This window comes from Diabrotica undecimpunctata, chromosome 7 (genome assembly GCF_040954645.1).
Source record: "Diabrotica undecimpunctata isolate CICGRU chromosome 7, icDiaUnde3, whole genome shotgun sequence".
Taxonomy (NCBI): domain Eukaryota; kingdom Metazoa; phylum Arthropoda; class Insecta; order Coleoptera; family Chrysomelidae; genus Diabrotica; species Diabrotica undecimpunctata.
Genome location: NC_092809.1, coordinates 140,133,198 through 140,143,965, shown reverse-complemented (window position 1 = coordinate 140,143,965; position 10,768 = coordinate 140,133,198).

The window sequence follows — 10,768 nt, the reverse complement described above, 5'->3', positions numbered from 1 at the left end:
TTTTTTAAGGAGATTATCGATATTTTCTTCAATAAGTACGGTGTCATCTGCACATCAAATATTACAAATCTTTAATCTTTATTTTAGTTGTTTCAGAATTATTTATGCCTACATTATTTTGTTCTTCGCATTAAATGTCGTTACTTATTCCTATATTCCGATACTTTTTATATCATTAAGAAAGCGTTAATCTATTACAATGTGCTACTATTGAGATACGTCGTAGATTGTAAAATATAAAAGTTTTCAGATAAATCTGAAAATAGATATCGTAAAATTTATTGTGAAATTATATGTTTCTAGAAGCGATAACTTCCCAACTTTTATTGCAAACATCAAAAAATAAATCAAATTAAATGTAGGTTAGCCAATAAAATCTAGGTGCAAGCTACTGAGGGACGTGCTGTAAAAGTTCAGAGATCTGTGAAAATGGGAGTTTTCAATATGTGGTTTATTTTCGCTCCTTGAGGATGCAGCAAATTTCAAATTAAAAATTTGATCGAAAATTTTATTTGATGTATACATTCTTCCAAATTGAAAATGAGACAAAAAGTAAAAAATTGTTTTAATCATAGTAAAAAATACAATGTGGGTTCATAGACGAATGCTGAAGATACCTTGGACAACAAGGAAATCTAAGGAAGAAGTACTAAGGAGCGTCAACAAAGATAGAGACCTGCTAAAAGTCGCTTAGACCTTTTGCTAATGTTAAGTAGAGTAGATGACCATTACAAAGATGAGTACAAACAAACAAAACGTCAGTATAATAAAATGCTTGTGGATTCACGAAAAATGCAGTATGGTCAAGAAATATATAATAGTCAAAATAAGTCAAAAAGTCTATGGGAAATCGTTAAAGAAATCACACAGATAAATTGTATCGATAATAATGTAGCTATACTAGGAGATCCAGTCATGGTAAGTAATAATTTTAATGAATAATTTTTAAATGCTGCTACACATCTTTTAGAAAATATACCAAAAATAGAATTCAGCACCAAAATAGAGTTTAACAAAAACTCATTTTTTCTAACGCCAGTAACTATAAATAAAGTAATTGAATTAATTAGAAAATTGAAAAACAAATTCACTTCAGGATATGATGGAATACCTACAAATATAATAAAACTGTGTGCACATGAGCTAGCTATACCATTATGTCATATAATAAACAATACCTTCATAAATGTGATATTTCCAGACAACTTAGAAATAGCTGTGGTAAAACCAGTGTATAAAAAAGGTGATGCCACTTTACTAGAAAATTATCGTCCGATAAGCCTCTTACCATCATTCTCTAAGGTTTTTGAAACAGTCATGTGTGTCAGGCTTCTCAGTTTTTTCTATAGTGAGGGACTGTTATGCCATGCACAACATGGGTACCTTAAGGGAAAATCTATAGAGACTGCCATTTATGATTTTATAACAAATATAAATGAGGGTTATGAAAACAAAGATATATCCATGGGCATATTTTTAGATTTCTAAAAGGCATTTGATACTTTAAATCACAAAATACTAATGGAAAAGCTTTACAGATATGGCATTAGAGGGCCAGGTTATAATTGGATAAAATCAAACCTATCAAACAGAAAACAGAAAGTAAAATTTGAGTACGAGGGAAGAAATTGCTTCTCTGATGAAGGACTCATTTCGGTGGGAATTCCTCAGGGAAGTATTATGGGTCCTCTTCTCTTTGTTTTTTATGTAAATGATTTAGCTTTCGACATTTTTTTGGACTTTCGACATCAGAATACTCTTATTGTGAAATTTGCAGATGACACTAACATTTTAACTATAGGGTCATCCTTGAATAATTTATTGAATATCGCTAATAATAGATTAGATAAAGCACAGAGATGGCTCAATATGAATAAACTCATACTGAACAGAGAAAAAACAAATTATATCTGTTTCGTCACTAAAACAAATAATAGTTCCTTACCAGAAATTGTCTCAATTCAATCGCAAATGGTTACTCTAAACCAAAGCACAAAATTTCTGGGGGTACATATTGACCAAAATTTAGATTTTGGAGTGCATATAAATGAGATATGTAACAGGTTAGCATCTATCTGCTACTCTTTCAGAATAACAGCAAATTATTTGGACGAAAAATGTAAATGAGTTGTATATTTTTCAAATTTTCATTCTGTAATGCGATTTGGAATAGTTTTCTGGGGGGAAAATGGTAACGCTGAACAGGTTTTTATATTACAAAAAAGAGCAATCAGAACTCTACTTAACTTGAAATACAGGGATTCATGTAGAGGTAATTTCAAAAAACTAAACATACTAACAATGGCTGGAACATACATATATGAATGCTTACTTTTCATTTTTAAAAATAGACATAAATTCTTGAAACACATAACAAACAATAATACTAATACACGAAACAATCTCATAAACTATAATATACCAATACACAGACTAACAGCATCTGAGAAAACCACAGAATATGCCTGTATTAAATTCTTTAATAAACTGCCTTATAGCATCAAAATAGAAACTTACATAAATAAATATATAAAGTTTGTTCAACAGTTGCTCATACACCTTGAACCGTACAAAGTGGAAGAATACCTTTAAGCTGACCTGCAGGGCTCTTATCTGAATCTAAATGTCACTGTTATTATCCTTATATTTTAATATTACTTTTATGTTAAGTGTAGGTTGTTACAGCAACCATTACAAATTATAATTGACACCATTCTCTCTATTGACAATTTATATTTGTGTGTAACTTGTGAATCCTGAGAATAAAGCTTTTTTCTATTCTATTCTATTCTAAAGACCATTAAACATCGAAAAATGTCTTATCTGGGACATATAGTAAGGGGAAGTCGATATAAAATATTACAACTGATTCTTAAAGGTAAAATAGAGGGCCGTAAAGGTGTAGGAAGAAAACAAGTTTCTTGGTTAAAAAATATTCGTGAATGGACAGAGATAACAAATGCAGGACAATTATTCCATATTGCAGAAGATCGAGAAGCCTTCCCAATGGTGATCGCCAACGTCGGATAATTCTGATATGGCACGCGAAGAAGAAGAAAAAATACAAAAAAAGCTTTTTATAACACACTAAGTTTATTGTTGTTATTGTCTATTATTACTTTGTAATGATATTTTCATGATCTATAATATTAAGCAGTATGCGAAAAAGCTAATAAAACTACAACAAAACGATAGGTTTAAATAGAATGAATGCTCAATTAAATCTTTAGTTATGGAAGAAGCGGTTATCCAGATTTTTATTGAAGACATTGATAAACCACGGATGTATAACTAATAATTGATGTCCACGATTGTAACTGTTTAATATAAACAGACTTTTCATAGAGGAACATGTTGTATCTAGGGACAATTTTTACAATTTGATTTTTATAGATTAGACAAATAAAGATATTAAAAAATAATAAAATCTGGACAATTGATCATACCTTTGTAAAGCTAATTCGAAAATGCCAATTTTCCAACATATATATTTCTACCCATTTTATCACTTTTCTTGTATGTATGTACCTGTCCCTAGGAACAACCGGTCTGTTGTACCTACGGACACGAAGAGTTGTACCTAGGGACACGAGTTGAACTACCTGTACAACCAGAATTTAATGTGTAAAACACAAATACTTCCTAATATTCGTGAAAATTGAATTGAAAATATAAACTGCTAATAATACACAGACTACCCTAAATTAGGAATAGGGAATAGGGGTGTAGAGTTGTGTTATAGAGGTAGCACCTTTTATCGGAACGACCACATCGAGCGTCATAGACGGGAGATGGTTCTTGATAACTGGTCCTCATAAGACAGCTAACTCTCACTTATGGCTCCACGTGCCACACCCCGGGCAACTGCATTGGTCTGCAGGCTAAACTAAGTGAGGGTAGCCAGATATGGCGAAAATTTTACCGAGCGATTGCCGGTATAAGCGATCTCCCACTTGCTGACCAACGGCTTCGGGCGGATGAGTTGGTAAGTGGTAGGGATCAAACTAGCACGCAGCGTCTGACCCAGAGTGGGCGGCTGCAAATAGCGTCTGTGTCCAGAGGATCGGCTAAAATACAAACCAGAGAAGGCAACGGGAAACCACTCTGGTATATATTTCCCAAGAAAACTACAATGAAAGCACAAACAGAAATGGCCCCTAGTCCCCGGCAGATCTTAGATGATCAAGGGGTGCAAAGAATCCCCGGGAGGAATAGCCTAAATATTTTAAATACAAACTTTAAGATTGCAACATGGAACGTTAGAAGTCTGTTCGAATCAGGAAAACTAGCAAATGCATGCCACGAAATGAAACGTTTAGGGTTGCAGATATTGGGCTTGAGTGAAGTTAGATGGCCAGGTTCAGGTAAAGTTAAAACCATGAACAAAACTTTCTATTACTCGGGTAATAATGATCCGGTTCATCGTAACGGGGTTGGAATAATTTTAGAAGACAAATATAACAATGCCGTCACAAACTTTGTGCCATTTTCGGACCGATGTCTTCTTATTCAACTATCCGGAAAGCCAGTAAATATTAACATCATTCAAACTTATGCCCCTACGGCCGATAAACCCATAGAAGAGCTAGAAGCGTGGTATGCTGACGTAGAAAAACTTATTAAGATGACCAAAAAACGAGACCTAACATTTATCTTAGGTGACTTCAATGCTAAGTTAGGTAGAGGAAAAGTTTCTGGATTGATTGGAGACTTCGGACTTGGAACAAGGAACGACAGGGGAGAGAGAATGACAGAATTCTGCCAACAACACAACATGGTAGCGACAAATACATGGTTTAAATTACACCCTCGCAGATTGTACACTTGGACTTCACCACAACACAATGAAAACAGAGTAATCCGTAACCAAATAGATTACATATTGGTCAACAAAAGATATCACAATGCAATCATCAGTGCAAAAACATATCCTGGAACTGACATCAATTCCGATCATAATCCTGTTGTTGCAAAAGTTCGCGCAAGATCGAAACTAATAAAGAAACAAAAACCTCAACACCAACTATTAGACATCCAATTATTGAAAAACGACACCATATATCAGACAGTAAATAAAGAATTAAACAAAAATTTAGGAAATATCGACCACAATAGAATTAGCGAGTACGATGACATAAACGTTCTGTGGAAAACTATTAAAGAACAAATGAACAATGTAACGGAAAAACATCTAAAAGTAACACCTAGAAATAACAAACAGGAATGGATGACAGAAGAGATTTTACAATTAATGAACAAACGAAGAGAATCCAAAGGAAAAAATGACAAGGACGGAGAATACAAAAGACTAAATAGAATAATTCGAAAAAAAATAACCGAAGCAAAAGAGAAATGGCTGAAAACAAAATGCGTGGAAATAGAAGAACTACAACAAAGGCACGATTTTTTTAATTTACATAAAAAGGTAAAAGAGTTTACATCGACTACCAAGAGAACGACTTTTCACACCATGCTGAACACGGATGGCAAACTGCTAGAATCAACGGAAGACAAACTGAAAGAATGGGAAAACTATATTAAAATTCTTTTTCACGACATACGAGAAGAACCAAGATTGGAAAATAACAACGAAGGGCCAACAATTCTGAAATCTGAAATCATAAATGCAATTAATCATCTTAAAACAAATAAAAGCCCAGGTCCAGACGGAATATACCCAGAAACGTTAAAATTAATCAGCAAAGAAAATATCGAAATATTTGTCCTTTTATTCAATCGCATTTATGATACAGGTAAAATACCCCAAGATTGGCTGGAGTCAATATTCATCCCACTACCAAAAAAGCCAAACCCACAACACTGCAATGAGTTCCGTCTGATAAGCCTTATGAGTCATGCAGTAAAAGTCCTACTAAAAATCGTACATAATCGTATCTATAGAAAGTGCGAAACAATCATCGGAGACGATCAGTTTGGATTCAGAGCCGGCATGGGAACGAGAGAAGCCCTGTTCAGTTTACTAGTTCTCGCCCAAAAATGCTACGACCAACAGAAAGATATATTTATATGCTTTATAGACTTCGAAAAAGCATTTGATAGAGTAAGACACGACCTACTATTAGAACGTTTGCAAGAAGTCGGTTTAGATGGAAAAGACATCAAATTCTTAAAAAACTTGTACTGGAACCAAAACGCCAGAGTTAGGATCGAAGGTTCCACATCCGCAGAAGTAGAAATTAGGAGGGGAGTTAGACAAGGATGTGTTCTGTCGCCTCTGCTGTTTAATCTTTACTCCGAGTTTCTATTTAAAGAAGCATTGGAGGATTCCAAGGATGGAGTCAAGGTGAATGGCGTAAATATCAACAGTATCAGATACGCCGATGATACAGTGTTAATTGCGGATTCCGACGTAGGTCTACAACGACTCATCGACAAGACCAACTCGACCTGTGAGCAATTTGGTATGAAAATAAACATTAAAAAAACCAAAGTGATGTCAATCCGAAAAAATCAAAACGTACCTCAACCTTGCACAATAAATGGGCACATTTTAGAACAGGTCAATAGATTTAAGTACCTGGGATGTTGGATCGATAGCAGCCTAAATCCTGATCTAGAAATAAGATCGAGAATAGAACAGGCCAGAAAATCTTTCGAAAAAATAAAAAAACTGCTTTGTGATTCTCGAATAAAACTCGAAATTCGACTACGTTTATCAAAATGCTACCTCTGGTCGACTCTTCTATATGCAGTTGAAACGTGGACCCTAAAAACATCAACCGTAAATAAATTGGAGGCCTTTGAAATGTGGATCTACCGGAGAATGCTCAAAATTTCATGGACATCGCATACCTCAAACGAAGAAGTGCTGCATAGAATAGGCAAGGAAAGAGAACTTTTTAACACAGTAAAAGTTAGAAAAACATCATACCTAGGCCACATACTGAGAAATAATAAGTACCAATATGCCCAACTTATAGTGAAAGGAAAAATCGAGGGAAAGAGAGGCCTAGGAAGGAAAAGACTATCGTGGCTCAGAAACATCCGACAATGGACAGGGCTAAATTTTGAACAGCTAATAAGAACAGCTGAAGATAGAGAAGATTTTAAAATTGTAGTAGCCAACCTCCATTGAGGAGAGGGCACTTTAAGAAGAAGAAGAATAGGTAGAAAGAGGAAGTCATGGCTGCGAAATATTCGAGACTGGACAAACATGACTGTAGACGAATTATTCCATGTTGCAAAAGACAGAGAAGCTTTTAAAAATGTGGTCGCCAACCTCCGTTAATGGGGACGGCATAGGAATAAGAATAATAATAATACCCTAAATTAATTTTATCAAGAGATATTGGAAAGATAAATGTGTTTGATTGTCGAGAGGATAAACTTACTGTACGTGGTTGAGGAAGTTTTTGTGTAATATCGCTGATGTTAGTTGTATATTTCTTTTCATCTTCAACCGTACATGTATAGCCATGTGCAAAGGAATGAGCTTTCTTTAAATATTTTGTTTGGAACTCTGTTTCGTCCACCTTTGTGTCCACCCTTGTGAACCCGTCCTGTTTGCGGCTAGAAAATATCCTGAATGCTTTTTCCCTTTTAAATGCACCAAAATGAAATCACATTTCTGAAGATCATCTGGAGTAAATTGAATGAAATCAATTTCTAAATCTGACAAATAATTATCATTACAATTACTGTTGTCACTTCTAATCTCAAAATCAATTTAATCTTCCTCTGACGACGTTTCTTCAATATATAACTTACGTTTTACTTTTTTTGTTTTTTGCTGTTCCTTTTTGCGCTTCTGTTCTTACTTTCTTACTTTCTTTTATTTCATTAAATTCTGGGGTGTCGGTAAGAATGCGAGACCTTCCTTTTTTGCGCCCCTTAGAAACGTTCTCTTTGCGCGGCAAAGCTTTTGGAATTTGCAATATGGTGAAATAAAACTTGACATAACAGGAATTGGTTCTTGAAAATCCAACTTAGCTTCTGGTGTGGAAGATGACGTTAAACCAGAAAATGAAGGCTTACGGTCTCTTTCGGAAGCATCACAATGCGGTGAATCGGGGGCAAAATAAACAGGAAGGGTTGATGAAGGGTTGTGTAAATATGGATCGTCTCGATCGGTTATGTTAGATGGCAAAAAGTCTTGTTTAGTAAAAATATCACTGTGTAAGAGGTATAGACCTGATACTTGAAAGCCCTTGGTTTACGTCATGTGGGATAGTTGAACTTTAGGAAGAAGTAGTGATTATTTGTCTTTGTTTATTATGACACGTTTAATTAAACTTTCCTCGATTTTGTAGTTTATGTTGATCTCTAGCTATACGGTTAAAGGCAAAATTCTATAGACAAGCTCTTTCTAGATGTGGAGATCTTGACCTCAGAATGAAATTGGTTAATGTGATGTATATTGCATACATTTTTCGCAATTCAATGATAGTTTTATTGCCAAATTATTCATAATTCTCTTTCTCTTTTCATAAATTATTAAACAGCACGAAAATTGTGCAATTAAATAAAATTAATAAGTGAACGAAATATACATTTTATGGTTATTTTCTTCTCTCTTGTGGTTTGTTTTCTCATTACTATATCAAACATGTTTACCAATAATTATTACTAAATGAATTAATTAACATAACAAAATCATGTATATACTTCTCGTAAACGAAAAAAAAACAGCTATCACACGCAGCAGAGAAAAAATTTTCGAATAATACTCAACTAACCGATAAAATGCTATTATTAGAAAATATGAAATCAAATATAATAAAGAACAAATACAAAACTTCTCGAGCATTAGCATCATGGCAGAAATAAAAAATATGTATTTGCATACGTCTATTTCGACTAAACGTAGGCCATAATGATTTCCATGTTTATATAAATGAACTATGACCTCGTTCTAGTAACTGATATTAGCATCTTTTTGTATTTCTTTTATTTGGAAAATCAGGTCAAAAAATTTACATAGAAAAATTATTTTTGATATAACTGAAGGAATGATTTATGTACGTACATAACGAGAAGTAAAAGTCTGCAGTAGTAAGTAATATTACTACTATTACAATTATTAGTTAAAACACGAACCGACTCGTGAAGCTACAGGGAAGCAGACACCGAGAGTGGCCAAAAAAAGCAATAACAGGAAAGATAAGGATGTAAATTAAGAAGACATAAATTAAATAGGTGCTTAACCTAATTAAGAACTGTCCGTCTATCTGCCAGATTCCAATATTGTGGCGCAAATTAAAAGCCTTCTGAGACCCGGGAAAAACTCGGAACTAACGGGTAGCTACGGTCCTATATCCCTATGCTATGTCAACCATATAAACTTTATGGAATTAAGCGTATAAGTATAAGCCTTATGTTTAAAAGCATTCAGGAATAATTGGGTGCAAACCTAATGCCACAACAAGGAGGCTTTAGGTCAGGCAAATCTTGCACATGCCAACTACTGAACCCAGCAGAGTACGTAGAAGAATTTGAGCAGACAGAGAAGGAGAAAGATAGTGAGGTAGCCTTTGTAGACCTCACTGCGATAGACGATATATTAAACCACAAAACCTCACTAATTAAGATCTATAACAAATTATGATCTATTAGAGATCATCAGGTCATTGTTATTTAATAGACACTTCTATGTTGTGTTAAATGGAAAAAAAAGCAAACGGCAAACTCATATAATGGCCCACCCAAGAAAGCGTTCAGGTTCTTACCTATTTAACGATAACGCAAACGATTAGCCAATGCACCTAAAGCTGAGAGCTTTGTTAACGCTGACGATCTTGATAGAGCTGTAAAAGGAGAAACATTTACTCAGATAGAGTCGACAATAAAAGAGGCTTCCCTAAGTATGTGGATTCCATCTCAACATCCATCTGACCCTTGTACAACTGAATGTATCCTAGGAGGAACAACACTTGGAATATACTGACAGACCCAAATATCTTGAAGTCTTATTAGACCGTTTAGTAACATATTAATACCAATATCAGAGTACAAGACAAAAGGTTGATACGAGAAACAACCTTCTACGAAAACTTGCAGGAAGGAAATGGGGTGCAAATCCACAGATCTTAAACTCAACAGCAGAGGCCTTGTTTTTCTTAAAAAGAGAATATGCTTGTCTCGTGTGGAGTAGATTTAGACACGGCCAAAAATTTACCACTACATTAAACGAAACATGTAGAATAACTACCAGCTGCCTGAACCACTCCACTCCACCCCTCTACCGTACTGTACCAGGCAGCTAATTTTGTATCTCAAGAAAACCGTAGATGCACCTCTCTCTCTCTTGTCGTTTCCTCATTGCTGAGGATCGTGATTTCCTACAATGCGGGCTGTCAATTCTCTTCATCTCTTGCGATTTTGGGCTGCTCTCATGGACTCGGAAAACGTCTCTCCAGTGGGTTTCTGTACTTGATCTGACCATCGGATAGGTGAGCGTCCTCTGCCTCTACGTCCTTCTACGTTTCCGCATACAATTAGTCTTTCTAAGTTGTCATTGTCTCTTCTCGCAATGTGGCCAAAAAACTTTAAAACATTTGCAAGACACTGAGAGGAGAGTCTGGTCTGAATGTTTAGCTCTTCGAGAATCGACTGATTGGATCTGTGCTCCGTCCACGAGACGCGTAGCATTCGTCTCCAGCACCGCATTTCGAATGCGTCAATCCTTTTCCTATCCTCTGATTTTATTGTCCATGTTTCGGCACCGTAACTGAAGATTGAAAAAATGAGTGTCCGTACCAGTCTTATTTTGAGTTTTTTGGATAAAGAGCGGTCCTTCCATATTTTTGAC